We start from the raw sequence: 13,446 nt of genomic DNA on the forward strand, positions 1-13,446 counted from the left end.
GCCCCTAGAGAGCCCCCACTCCCAGCTGAAAAGCAAGAGCCCCGACCTAGGTAATGCTTACCGATCATTCAAAACACTTTAGGGGGTTATTATTTTAGACTCAAGTCAACTTAGGGTTGGGGCTCTAAGACTTCATTTTTGGGGGGAGGCTGTGCTGCTCTTAGCTCCCCCAAGCCTTTAGCTATCCATTGGTGGTGACCTGGTCCTCTTGGGGCCACCACAAAGCAAGAGCAAGCATTTTGTTTTTGCAGCAAAAATGCAGGCAAGCCCCTCAGGGCATTATGGAGCATTCCTTGCATGCTTTCATGAATTTTTGAGCAGAGGCTCTCCCACTGCTCCGGGGAGAGCTGAGTCCCTCATTGCAGGTATGCTTATTTTCTTGTCAGCGGCCTCACACCACTCCCTTCACTTTTTGAGGTGCTGCCCAGGTACATTATGTACACAGTTTTAGGTGGGGGGCAGCTCTGTGAGCCCACACCCTGCTGCCACCAGCTAGGTCTAACATAGCTTGTACTCCTTTGTGTGGCTGCCAGAGCTGGTGCTGCTCTTTGCCTGTCCGACCCTGAGAGCAGGATGCTTCCTTGTGCACAGGGCAGGGGGAGTGTGGCAGTACTCTCCCCATCCTCCTTGACCCTCAGGGCCCAGGGATGAGGTCCTGGGAACCTTTCTTCTCCCACAGGGGAGCGCAACAGCTGTCTTCTCAGGCCCAGGGATAGGGTCTGAGCTCCTTCATCCTCCCAGGCGGGAGAGCAACTGTCTCTTCTCACCTGGGGAAGTTGCAACAACATTTCCCCTTTGGTGTCTCACAGGGGTAAACCCTGGGCCCTGACCCAACCCGTAATTTAGCAAAGGAGCCCCATGTGGTTTGTTGCTAGTTCAGGGAGCAAAAAGGTCAACAGTTGCCCAACTTTGCAAAGGCATAACTCAGGCCAGATGAGCCGATTCAAATTATTTTTATCTTGTTTTGGACTTAGTTGTGAGTTCTAGCCACCGGAAGCACTTTCTTCAGGCCTCCTGGCTGTAAAGGTAATAAACTTTGCAGGGAGCAGGTTTCACTAGCGCGCTACTCCAGTCTTTCACTTTGGTTTCCTAAAGGCCTCTCCTTTTCTTTGTGCAGAAGCCCAGTTTTTCCCCAACTGGTCCTCAGGTGGTTTAAGGGGACCAGCTTCCCTGGTCCTCTGGTGTGCCTCCCTGAACCTGGATCATTTAGAGTCAGAGTCATTTGGCCAGATTTCAGTCAGGAGGTTCCTCCGTCCAATTGTCCATGGTGGTTGCCTCCAGTTCCAGTTCAGAGCAGAAAAACACAACCAAGAGAGAGCCCTCTCCCCTGCTCAGTTCCTTTAATGTGATTGTGGGAGTGTCCAACAGGGCTGCCCCTCTCGCTTATCCAGTTGTGCCACATCGTCTCACCAACCCTGTCCTAACCTTCGTAAAAAGTCTTCAGGTGTAGCTCAAAATTGTGACACCCAGGAGTCACTTTCCACAGGTGCTCTGGGTGTCTCATCTCTACCCCTTGCTGACATCACTGTCAGGACCTTCTAAAGCAAGCATTCAAAAGAGCCTTCCTCCTGGTATGGCTCAAGAGGTCTGGACTCCTTCCTTTGTTGCGTAGCCTAGGGCAGACCCTCTACCTGGCACAGAGTGACAACTGGCTGATTGATGCAGAGCAATTTACCCTTTCCTTTCCTCCTTCAGAGCTGATTTAATATCTGTTAATTGCTTCCTAACATCTTTGTTCATGCAGCTGGAGAGAAAAGTAACTAAGCCAGCCCCTCATTTTTGTGTATCTGGCCCTAAATGTATATCAGTCTTAATATATGATTACATAAAATGATAGCCAAGGAAAAGTTGTTGAAACAGAGATTATACACATTGGGATCACCTAAAGATTAAACCAGGTTGAACAATTAATGACCAATCAGGATACAACAAGGACAAGGAAGTAATGGTGAGGGAAGGATAACTGGAGAAGAATAAGGAAAAAGAGCACAGGAACGAAAGAGGGAGCATGAGGTGAAAGATGAAAAAACTCTCCATGGCAAAGGAGAGATGATGGGGAAAAAAGCCAGTGAGACTTTAACCATAACAAACAATGGATACAAATAAAAAAAAACTGTGTTATCAAGATGAACCAGGCAGACAAAAGATAAAATAATAAAAAAAAGAGAACAGATAGTGCCAAGATCACTTATCCATGATGAATGACACATTAACACTAGTGGGTTCGGGGTTGGATTAAATTAAAACAGACGAACAAAAGACACATTGAGCCACATTGTGTAAACTTAAAAGGAAACTGTGATGGATGGAGCAAAGAAAACGTAATGAATATAAATAAATAATGAATTGATTACTAGACGGATAAATAAAAAACAGAAAATCACATAAGAGGTGTTGTATTAAAGATGATGTATAATGCAAACTAACTACAGTATACCTAAAACAAAGAAGAGAAGTTAAGATTTCTCAAGGTATGTTACCTCTACCTTGAGCGTGTGGATAACCCCTTTCAGTCCATTAGTAGTATCAAACAAAAGTTGATGATTTTTGTTTTTTAGGGTGACTTTAAAGAGACAAGGAAGAAAATGCCCAAGTCAAGCATTCATGAATCATAAATCTGGGCACAGATAAAACAATGTATTCCATTATTTAGCTGTTAATTCTGAAACATCCCGAGTGAAAAAAGAGTTCTCCTGCCCATAGCATTTGTTTACATTGTTTGGAAGCTCTAAGGCCCAGATTTATATTTTTGGACTCAAAACTGCAGTAATGCAGTTTTGCATCAAAAAGTTTAGCTCTGACTAACACCATTATCTAACGCCACCCGGGTGTCATATTTATTTTAAGATGCTGGGTGGCAGTAAAAATAGTTTAGAGTCACTTTTCTCAACGTTAACTATTGTACCTTGCCGTAAAGCAAAATGGCGTTAATGCCGGAAAAATGACTTTAAGCAGAAAAAACAGAAATGCACCATTTTTGCCCACAATAGTGAAATGCAGACGCTAACAGAGAAGACAGTGCAAATGAGGGGCAAAATGGAGCCAGAAAGCCAGGAGAGACCACAGGGAGACCTCAATCAACCAGGAACCAGCAAGGAGGACACAGACAAGACCCAGGGGAGGGAGAAGAAAAATAAAAAGTGTTGTTTCAGTGCGGAGGAGCATGAAATACTGGTGAGAGAGGTGACAGAGCATCAACATCAACTTTTTGACACCACAAAATTGCCAATTGGAAGGAGAGAGGCAATTTGGCAACAGATAGTAGACAAGATAAACAGTATGGCAGAGGTCAGGAGAACCGTAACAGAGTGCAAGAAATGCTGGCATGGCTGCAAGGTGCTTGGGCTGTGCAGGGGCACCCAGGGGCACACCACATCACCACCAACCAATGAATCAGGGTTTCACCGCCATGCAAAGGCTGGTGGCCATGCGGAAACAGACCTGGAGGGTAGCGCTGAATGTAATAATGGTCTGGTGTCACAGGACAGGTGGCATTGCCAGTCTGTAAGGTGCTGGAAACTTGCCAGTGCGAGACTATTGGCCCATGGAGTATTCCCCATTTACAACAGTTGCCACTACTGAAAGAGGCTGGCCTGGTTTGTAGTGGGTACCAATGGTACTTACACCTTACACCAGGTCCAGTTATCCCTTATAAGTAGAATGTAGTAGTGTTCTAGCAGCTTAGGCTGATAGAGGTAGCTATAGCAAAGCAGTCAAGGCTGAACTAGGAGACATGCAAAGCTCATGCAATACCACTTATATCATATAGGTACTATATCATAAGAAAGACAATACTCATAGCTACTAAAAATAAAGGTACTTTATTTTAGTGACAATGTTCCAAACATATCTTAGAGGATATACTCCCTTAGCAGGTAAGTAACATACACAAACTATACACAACTAACCAAATCAGGTAAAAATAGTGCAAATATAGTAAAACACAAAAGCATGCAATAGGCCTAGGGGCAACACAAACCATATACTAAGTAAGTGGAATGCAAACCACGAATGCACCCCTAGGCAAGTGTAGTGTGTAGAGGGTCACTGGGAGTGTGAGGAAATACCAAGGGTGTAAAGGAGATCCCACCCCAGGACCCAGGAAAGCAGGAGTAAAGTACTACTATTTCCCCCAGAACACACTAAAGTCGTGAAAAAAGAATTTTGCAAGGACTGCAACAGACTGCAAAGCACTGAAGATGGATTCCTGGACCTGAAGACCTGAAAAAGTGTCCATGGGGACAGGTGCCCACTAAACTCTGGATGAAGGTGCAAAATGGCTGCCTCCGGTTGGAAGAAGATGCTGGTTTTCCACCAATGAAAGGAGGTAGTAGGTTCTGCTTTGTGCAGAAGATGTCACACAGCATGCTGGAGGATGCAGAGTTGTTCCCTTGGCAAAATAAACCTGCAAGAGACTTGGTTGAAGAAAAAGGATGCTGCCCAAGCCCAGGAAGGACTAGGATGTTGCCACTCAGGTGAGGAGACAGAGAGAGACCTCAGCAACATAAAGCGCCCTCAGAAAGTAGGGAAGTGCCCCCAGAAGTCCTTGAACATGGTTTCAAGAAGACTGAACACTGTGGTTGTCTCAACACTGCAAAGAGGTTCCACGACACCTGAGGTCAACTCAGGGAGCCTGAGCACCACAGGACAGAGTGCTGGGGATCTAGGCTCAGCTGTGCATGCAGTATTTCTTGGAAATGTGCACAGAAGCCCTTGTAGCTGCAGATCACATGGTGCTCAGGATTACTGTCTGGGGAGAGGAGGCAAGGACTTACCCCCTCCAAATTCGGACAGTTGGACCACTGGACAGTTTGGGTCACTTGGGTCCACCACCTGTGTTCCAGGGGCCATACACGCCAGGATGAGAGGGAACCCAGAGTACTGGTGAAGCTGAAGTTTCTTGCCTGATGGAGCAGGGGGAAGATTCAGTTGACCCACAGGAATTTTTTTTCATGGCTTCCGGGGCAGGGGGAAGGCAGACAGCCCCCAGAGCATGCACCACCAGGAAACAGTTGAGAAAGCCAGCATGATTAGGCGCTACAATGTCGTTGGTAGTCTTCTGGCTACTTTTTTGCAGTTTTGTAGGCGTCCTGGAGCAGTCAGTGGTCGATCCTTGGCAGAAGTCAAAGAGAGAAGTGCAGAGGAGCCCTGATGTATTCTTGCAAATCAAAATCTGAAGAGAAGCCCACAGGAGAGACCCTAAATAGCCCTCAGAGGAGGACTGCCTACCCAACCAGGTATGCACCTATGAGGAGGGGTCTCTAACATCTCCTGCTGGCACTGGCTACTCAGAGGCCTCCAGAGTGCCCCCACACCTCTGAAAACAAGATGGCAGAGGTCTGAGACACACTGAAGGAGCTCTGGGCACCACCCCTGGGGTGGTGATGGACAGGGGAGTGGCCACTCCCCTTTCCCTTGTCCAGTTTCGCACCAGAGCAGGGACTGGGGTTCCCTAAACCAGTGTAGATTTCCAATGGCTGGGGGAGGCTACCCTTCCCCAGCCTCTAACACCTATTTCCAAAGGGAGAGGACGTAATACCCCAGCCTCTAACACCTATTTCCAAAGGGAGAGGACGTGATACCCTGCTCTAAGAGGGAATGCTTTGTTCTGCCTTCCTGGGACTGGGCTGCCCAGAACCCAGGAGGGCAGAACCCTGTCTGTGAGGTGGCAGCAGCTGTGCTGCAGTGCAAGCCTCAGAAAGCTGGTTTGGCAGTACTGGGGGTCCATAGTAGAGCCCCCAGGATGCATGGAATTGGCTCCCCAATACCATATTTGGAATGGGGGGACAATTCCATGATCTTAGTTATGTTACATGGCCATATTCGGAGTTACCATTGTGAAGCTACATATAGGTATTGACACGTGTAATGGTGTCCCGCAATCACAAAGTCCGGAGAAATGGCTCTGAACTATGTGTGGGTGCCTTTGCTAGTGCAAGGGTGCCCTCACAATTAGTAACTTTGCACCTAACCTTCAGCAAGTGAAGGTTAGACATATAGGTGACTTATAAGTTCCTCAAGTGCAATGACAATGGCTGTGAAATAATGTGTGTGTTATTTCACAAAGGCTGTAATGGCAGTCCTGTGTAAGGGTTTGTCTGAGCTCCCCATGGGTGTTGAAAGAAATACTGCAGCCCATATGGATCTCCACGAAGCCTAATGCTCTGGGTACCTAGGTACCTTGTACTATGGACTTATAAGTGGGTTCTAGTATGCCAATTAGAATTGGTAAATGTAGTCACTGGCCTATAGCGACAAATTTAAAGGCAGAGAGAGCATGAGCACTGAGGTTCTGATTAGCAGAGCCTCAGTGACACAGTTAGGCACTACACAGGCATACACATTTAGGCCACAAACTGTGATCACTGGGTTCCTGGCTTGCAGGATCCCAGTGAGACAGACAAAACATACTGACATACATATAAAATTGGGGGTAACATGCCAAGAAAGATGATACTTTCCTACAACTACCACCTGTGCTGTTGGGGGTAGTAAAATAGACAATGCCAGTCAGGTGCCCATATGACTGACACACTTGAAATGAGAGACCAGTATGGCTACCTGCAGAAGAACCATCAAACTAGCTTCAGGCCCCGACCTAAGTTCAACTACTGTTAACTGGATATGTCCATAGACTCATTTACCATCAGGCACTGCCACATACATAACGATGTACAGAACAGAAATGTTATAACCATGCTGGCCATCCATGGGTCTACCCAAGTGCCTGTGTCAAATTAGCTGCACTGCCACCATGCTGCATCTCATGTATCATAGTGCAAGGAGGGAGGCATTGAGGGGGAGGACATAGGCATGTAGGATGGCAAACCCACCTGCACATACCGAAGATGAAATTGAACTCTGGTAGGTCCATGAGTGCTGTGCAATGTAGCACACATACATCAACATGAGGAGCTATCAATGGTAACCAGAACAAAGTCTACTTGCAATGCCATCCCAGGGGTGGTGCAAGGTTGCAGCAGCGCATGTGTGTATGTGAAGCATGAGACACCGAGACAAGGGAAAATTGAGCATGAGCACAGTAACACCCATTGCAAGGCCTCACCATGCAAATGGATGCATAGAGATGGTTGACAATGACAAGATGGTGTCAAGCCACAAAAAGGATATACATCACACCTAGAAGATATGACGCAGCCAATTTCGTCAACTGGGCTTCCCTTCATGTGACACGCAGGTGGGGCATAGGGCTGATAGACTGCAACCATGATGTACAGGATTGATGTTTGAGAACTAAGATGACTATGAGCCTCCAATAGCAAATCAGTGACTTGACATATCAACTGCCACAACACATAAAGACTGATTTTACACAATCTCATTGCAGAGGATGATCGCTCTCCTGCAGATCTGTCTGTCCTGGAGTACCCCGATGACCTGGATGAACAGCTGACAACTATCAGCCAAGAGCCCCTCCAAGAAGTCCTCGTATCCCTCCAGACACCACCCCCACCTCAAGGAGGAGCATTATTGTAGCAGCCATCCAAGAGGCCCCATCCAACACCACAATAGTACTACCTGCCAGCACTGACACAGCTGAGGACTCAAAGGACCCAGGAGCCAGCTTAGAGAGGACAGTGGTAGGAGTCTAGGCCGAGCAGGGTAAGGATGTGTGGGTGGGGATGCAAACTATGGCAGCCAGCCTAGAGGGTATGCGCACATGCCTTATTACAGCCACTGAACAGACTGCAGCCAAATGAGACACACACTCCCCAAAGCATGGAGTTCAGCTGTGTCTGAGGGACATAGCTGCTGCCATGAGGGAGAAGCCACAACAACTGCCCTCCCAAAATGGCAGAAGCAGGATTGAGGACAAACTGGACTTCATGCACCAGGAAGTGGCCCCCCTCAGGGCAGACATGGCTTCCTAGCATAGGGATGTTGCTGCTATCCTAAAAAATGAGCAGCTCCTCCTTGATGCAGTGATGACATATGTAGTTTCACATATGGCAGCTGCCGGGAATTGGGAGTCCTCATCTCCAACCACTGAAATGTGTGTGGCCCCTCTATTTCCCCACCATCACCATCAAGGGCAGAGAAGACACCACACACACAGAAGGATGAAAAAGTGGACAGATCATCTTCACCTGTAGGAGTTCCCGGTAGCAGTAGCCTGTGCCACATAGACAGTGTTTTCCTTTGTCCTCTGGTTGACATCACGCCAGTGTTAGCACAGTTGGAGATATGAACTCTTGACCGACACACTGTTGACCTTTCTGCTTTGGACTGCAATTGTCTCTCACTTTTCAATTGGCAATTCATGTTTCTCTGCACTGAATGACACTTGACATGTCCCTCAACCATGGATTTCTGTTGTGTCACAATTGTATGGATTTCACAAATGGGGTCACAGACCTGGACATTGTAAATATTGCACTATGACACTTGTAAATAAACACCAGCTATACAACCAGCATGTCTTTGTGTATTGTGGCACATCTACTACGCTTAGGAAATGTAATATGTGTAACATGTCTTTGTCAGTGTCAGTACAAGAGTGCAGGAATATGGGGGCACATACTACGCATTAGGTTCATACATGATGAACGACAATGCTGGTCTCATCCCCTACAAGCAATTCACTGAGTATGTCAAAAATGTAGAACACATGTATTCTTCACCTACTACACATGTCAGGAATGCCTGTGAAACAGGTCTCAGGCAATATCTACAGCTGGGAGTACCAGTAGAACACATTGTGAAACAGAGGTACCTGACCTCATCTGTAATTGCCACTGGATAGTTTAGCAGGATGGATATTACATGTAGGCTTTTGTCAGATGTGCCACAGTGCCCAACATTCCTACACAGGACCCTAACAATGACAGGTAATTCAGCTGAATTACCACACCTACCTCTACAATACAAAGTTAGCATAGTCACCTTGAGTGGTGGGTACACTGGATGGCTGATGCATAGACAAGTAGATGTGTTATAGCTGCCCATGTGACAGCTCAGTTGTAAACAGGTGATGTACATGTCAAGAGAGGGATTTGGAGGCAGGGCAGAATCCCTAGGCCTACACACAGTTTTACTGTGCACTCATGTGAAGACCCTGAAACCCAAGCATATGGCACATGAAGTAAGGGAGTACCCAAAGATCTTTAATATCAATGAAACATAACTAACAAGAATGAAGAAGACCTATCCTAAACAAACCTAACCTATCCTAACTATACTTAACCAACAACTAACCCTAACTATTCTAAACTTACCTAACACATTTAACAACACACTCTAAACTTTGACCCCCCACTCCCCTTGTGTTGCCAGACACATGAAGGACAACATATACTAAAGTACACATACACTAACTATATCTAAACAAATATATATATGTGTTGGTATTAATTTTTTGAATATATATGTTTAATACATATATGTGCCAACATTATCATGCATTCACCCACAAAGTGACATGTAAAACATAGAAACCCAAACCTCCAAACCCACTTTTCCTAACTAAACTACAAACCTACTGTAACCTAACACTAACCCCCTACAACCCACTATAAAACATTAACATAAATGAGGAGGGAGGGGACAGAACTGGGGGTGTGAGTTCCAAAGCCAATCACTGCTTTGGCCTATTGAGGGTTTTTTTATGTACTTCAGTCTTTTGGTATTTTCTGCCACCTCTTTCTCCAAACTGCCCAACCTTTTCAAAACTTGTGTCATGTCCCTCTGCAGATCTTGGATCATTTTCTGGTCCATGACAGAAGGTGGTGTGGGCTGTGGAACTGATGTGGAAAGTGTTGCAGCTGGGGCTGTATTTGTGTTGGCAGCTGTGCCCCCATGCACAGCTAGGGAGCTTGGTTTCCTCTGTGTGGCCATTGCCGGTGTGGGGCCCCCTTGGAACCCAGATTCCACTGCCAGGATATGTCTATAGCGAATTGCCCTCTTCTGGAATGATAGCAGTTCCTCATTGCTCATGTTGGCAGCTGTTAAATTGAGACAGGCAACCATCAGTGTCAGCATTGTGTGGAGTAGGTACAGATTATTGGCTTACACTCTACATCTAATTACACATGCACTCCAACTCACATTCCGGAAAAGACAATGGCCCCGATAAATGCAACGACAACGCTGCCCTAGCATCATTTCATTGACACCAAAGCAAATGAGGTGTGCATTGCTTTTGTGCTAAATTTAATGATGCAAAGGCAGTGTAAACTTCACTTAGATCAGGCCCAAATATCTTCCTCATTTGTGTCAATATTCAACCATACATCACCAATAACTTGAGTATGTTATTGGGGGATGGGATGCAGTTGGTGACCATAAGGGGTCAGTGCAAATAGGCACACATGCATGCCTCATCACTATGACTGTCACCTACTCTGTGAGCATCACAGCTACCTACAAAGTTGCTATTCCTCTCCCACTGTGCCTAAGGGGGGATGGCCAAAGTCCATCATCTCAACTGTCCTGGTCATCCACCAAGGCATGCCCACTCATACATGGATTCAGGGAGTAGACCATATGTTAGGAGGGCTGACAATCAGAATTCTGGTATCCATAGGTCTATCAGATCTACATTCATGTGTATAGGTGTAGATATCTATCCATACCTGATCTGCCAATACACTTCCTTACGCACCCATATCCATGCCAGCACAAGTCTATCATTGACCTGCTTGCACTCCTATTACATTCCACATAAGTGTTACGTACATTGAGTGCAAAATATGGAGCGACATGCAGGGGGACAATTGCCCACCCAGTCTTCCACATCATTACATTACAGGGATGCACCAAATTGGGTTCTGAATGGTGCATTCCTGTGTTGTGAGAATGACGGAGTGCCCCAGTGTCAATATTCTCACAGCGTTGCACTTCTTAGTCACATATTGCCCTACATGTAGCTTGTCATCACCTTGTTTACATGATGCTGTCCTTTGAGCAGCACAAGGCTCCCAAGTTATGACCCTCTGCTTGTGCATGGGGTACCTTTAAATGGGACAAACTGTCACTTTCTAGCCTACTTTGATATCTTATTATTTGGCTGCTTATCACATCTACAATTGAATCACAAAAAATCCTGGATTTCTTTACACATTATCACACTTAGTGGATACATCTGGGTCCTCAAATCTTGCCACTTCGTGGATGGTGAGGGGCAGGTCCACCTGTAAGATATGAATGGAAAGCCATGCTTAGTGTCATATCACTGTCACTACTAGTGGAGAACAAATACAGTATGTACTATTTTAGAGGAGTGAGCTAGTTATCCTGGTGTAAAGCAGTGCAACAGACACACCACTACAAACTTACGATGACACTGACACTCAGGTGAGCGAGAGCCACACATCTGAACACTTACACTGGGCATGAGTCTCATGTAGTGCGACACCCTGCAACAACCACATATAACCAATCTATAGAAGATGGAACACCATGTTATAAGGGGGAGTGATGTAACAAATACATGACACTATCCTGGTGCTTTGTAAGACAATTGACTCAGGTATTTAAGCTTGTCCTGCAAGGCACCCAGAGACACTTTGAGATGCACATGAGGCTCAATTATTAGTCTGCAATGATCATACATTGAGTAATCCATGACTGATGTGGCTAAGTTGTCTGATGATATCAAATGCCCCTAAGGCAGGTAAGCCACATTTGCTAACATAATGGCAGGGATCATGTGTGTGAAATGGTGACAATGTAGCGCTATAAATGCAATGCTCTACTATGTTGACACAATTGAGCTAAATATGGTAGTCTGGCAGTGTTTTGGCATATCATACATGACATTAGGCTGGGGCATAGGTGTTGCCATGGCCCCTGAAATGTGTGACTTAGTGATGTTTGTGCGTGACTCACCAGACACCTGACCTGCATTTGTATGATGTTAGGACATATGAACTCCATCTCTAGACTGGCGCAGTTACACTTCATTCTGGTTGCATGCAACCAGTCCACAAGCCTTTCATGCAGCACTCGAACACATCTGCTACTGTCATTCAAGAGTGGTGAACAGTAAATAGTATGCCAATGGGAGACTCACCAACAGGGCCACCGATGTCCAAATCAAGATGATCAAGCAGATCCTACTCCCTGGCCATCAGATCTGCCCAGCAATGCTTCAGCTGGTGTTCATTCCTAGAGCTCTGAAATACCCTTTTCAGATGGTGGATCACCATGCCCCTCCGCAGCTGCTTTGCCTCGGTCCGGTAACCTTGTATTACCTGGCCCCAATCTCCAGCATCAATGGCAGGTAGTGGGCTACCAGCCACATAAAGCCACCCAACTCCTCCTCTCCCATCCTGGTCAACCTCCCCCTACCAGACATATTATCACAGTACAAATTGACCACAAGGATTTGAGTAAAAAAATAAAATGAAGATAAAGGAAAGTTAAGCCAAGAACTAATCCCAACTATTCCAAATTAACAACTATCCCAGACAGACACCCCACAGTACAAGTACAATTATGAACAAAAAACACACAAATTTACAAGCACTGGGACAAAGTACAGACAATAATTGAAAAAAACATGACAAGAGGGACACCACAAGATACAATACGCAGGGAAATCACACTACCAACTCCAGAACACAACCACACAGTCAAAAGAGGCACAGACTGTAAAGAGAAAGTGAAAGTACACCCACTGTACCATGCTTGTAAACAGGATTTCCTATTACATCACCTCCTGTCCCCGTGTGTCACATTCTCTGTTATGTGTGTATTTATATGACGCATGTGATATTTGTATGTGTATTTTAGATGCATGACATACGTACGTCATTCTCATTGATGTATTACCTTTATGCGTTGAATTCACTGAAAATCAACATTGAGAACAGTGCAAAGGTGGAATTCACGCTAAGGGCCCATGTGTCATATACTTTTTATTTGCAGATGTTTTTGATGCACTAGCACTTTTTTTTTTTACTCAATTCCTGAGTGCGTGTTTTTGTTCCATTGTCTATGGATGCACCCTGTATTCACATACAAATGACATTGGCTGTGCTGCAGTGTGGCATATTGTGTATTGCCACATGTGGTAGTCCATGCAACAATGTGATGATGGTGTGATTGGTCTGTTACACCGATGTGTGTGTTACAGAGTCAACAGCATGAAAATAGTTGCACGTTGTGCATATGTATGCATGTGTGACTACAGTTTATTGACATATGTATGGCAGTCAGTAAAATGCAATAGCTCAGGTTTGTGATTGTGAATTGTGTTTCCTTATGTGATGTGTGAAGTTGTCTTGCAGACCAAAATATATAAGACAACATACACAGCTCGGGCATTGTTGATGATGGGTGAACAATGCTACCTAGGAAATGTTACCCAACAACAGTCTCTGTATGTAGATTAGGAGTTTATGGTGACTTGTGTGTGGCCTACTCGTATGTCTGACATGTGTACATCTTTTGTACATACTGTGTATGACACACTGCCTACATTTC

The sequence above is a fragment of the Pleurodeles waltl genome, chromosome 7 (assembly GCF_031143425.1).
Source record: "Pleurodeles waltl isolate 20211129_DDA chromosome 7, aPleWal1.hap1.20221129, whole genome shotgun sequence".
In the NCBI taxonomy this organism is placed as follows: Eukaryota; Metazoa; Chordata; class Amphibia; order Caudata; family Salamandridae; genus Pleurodeles; species Pleurodeles waltl.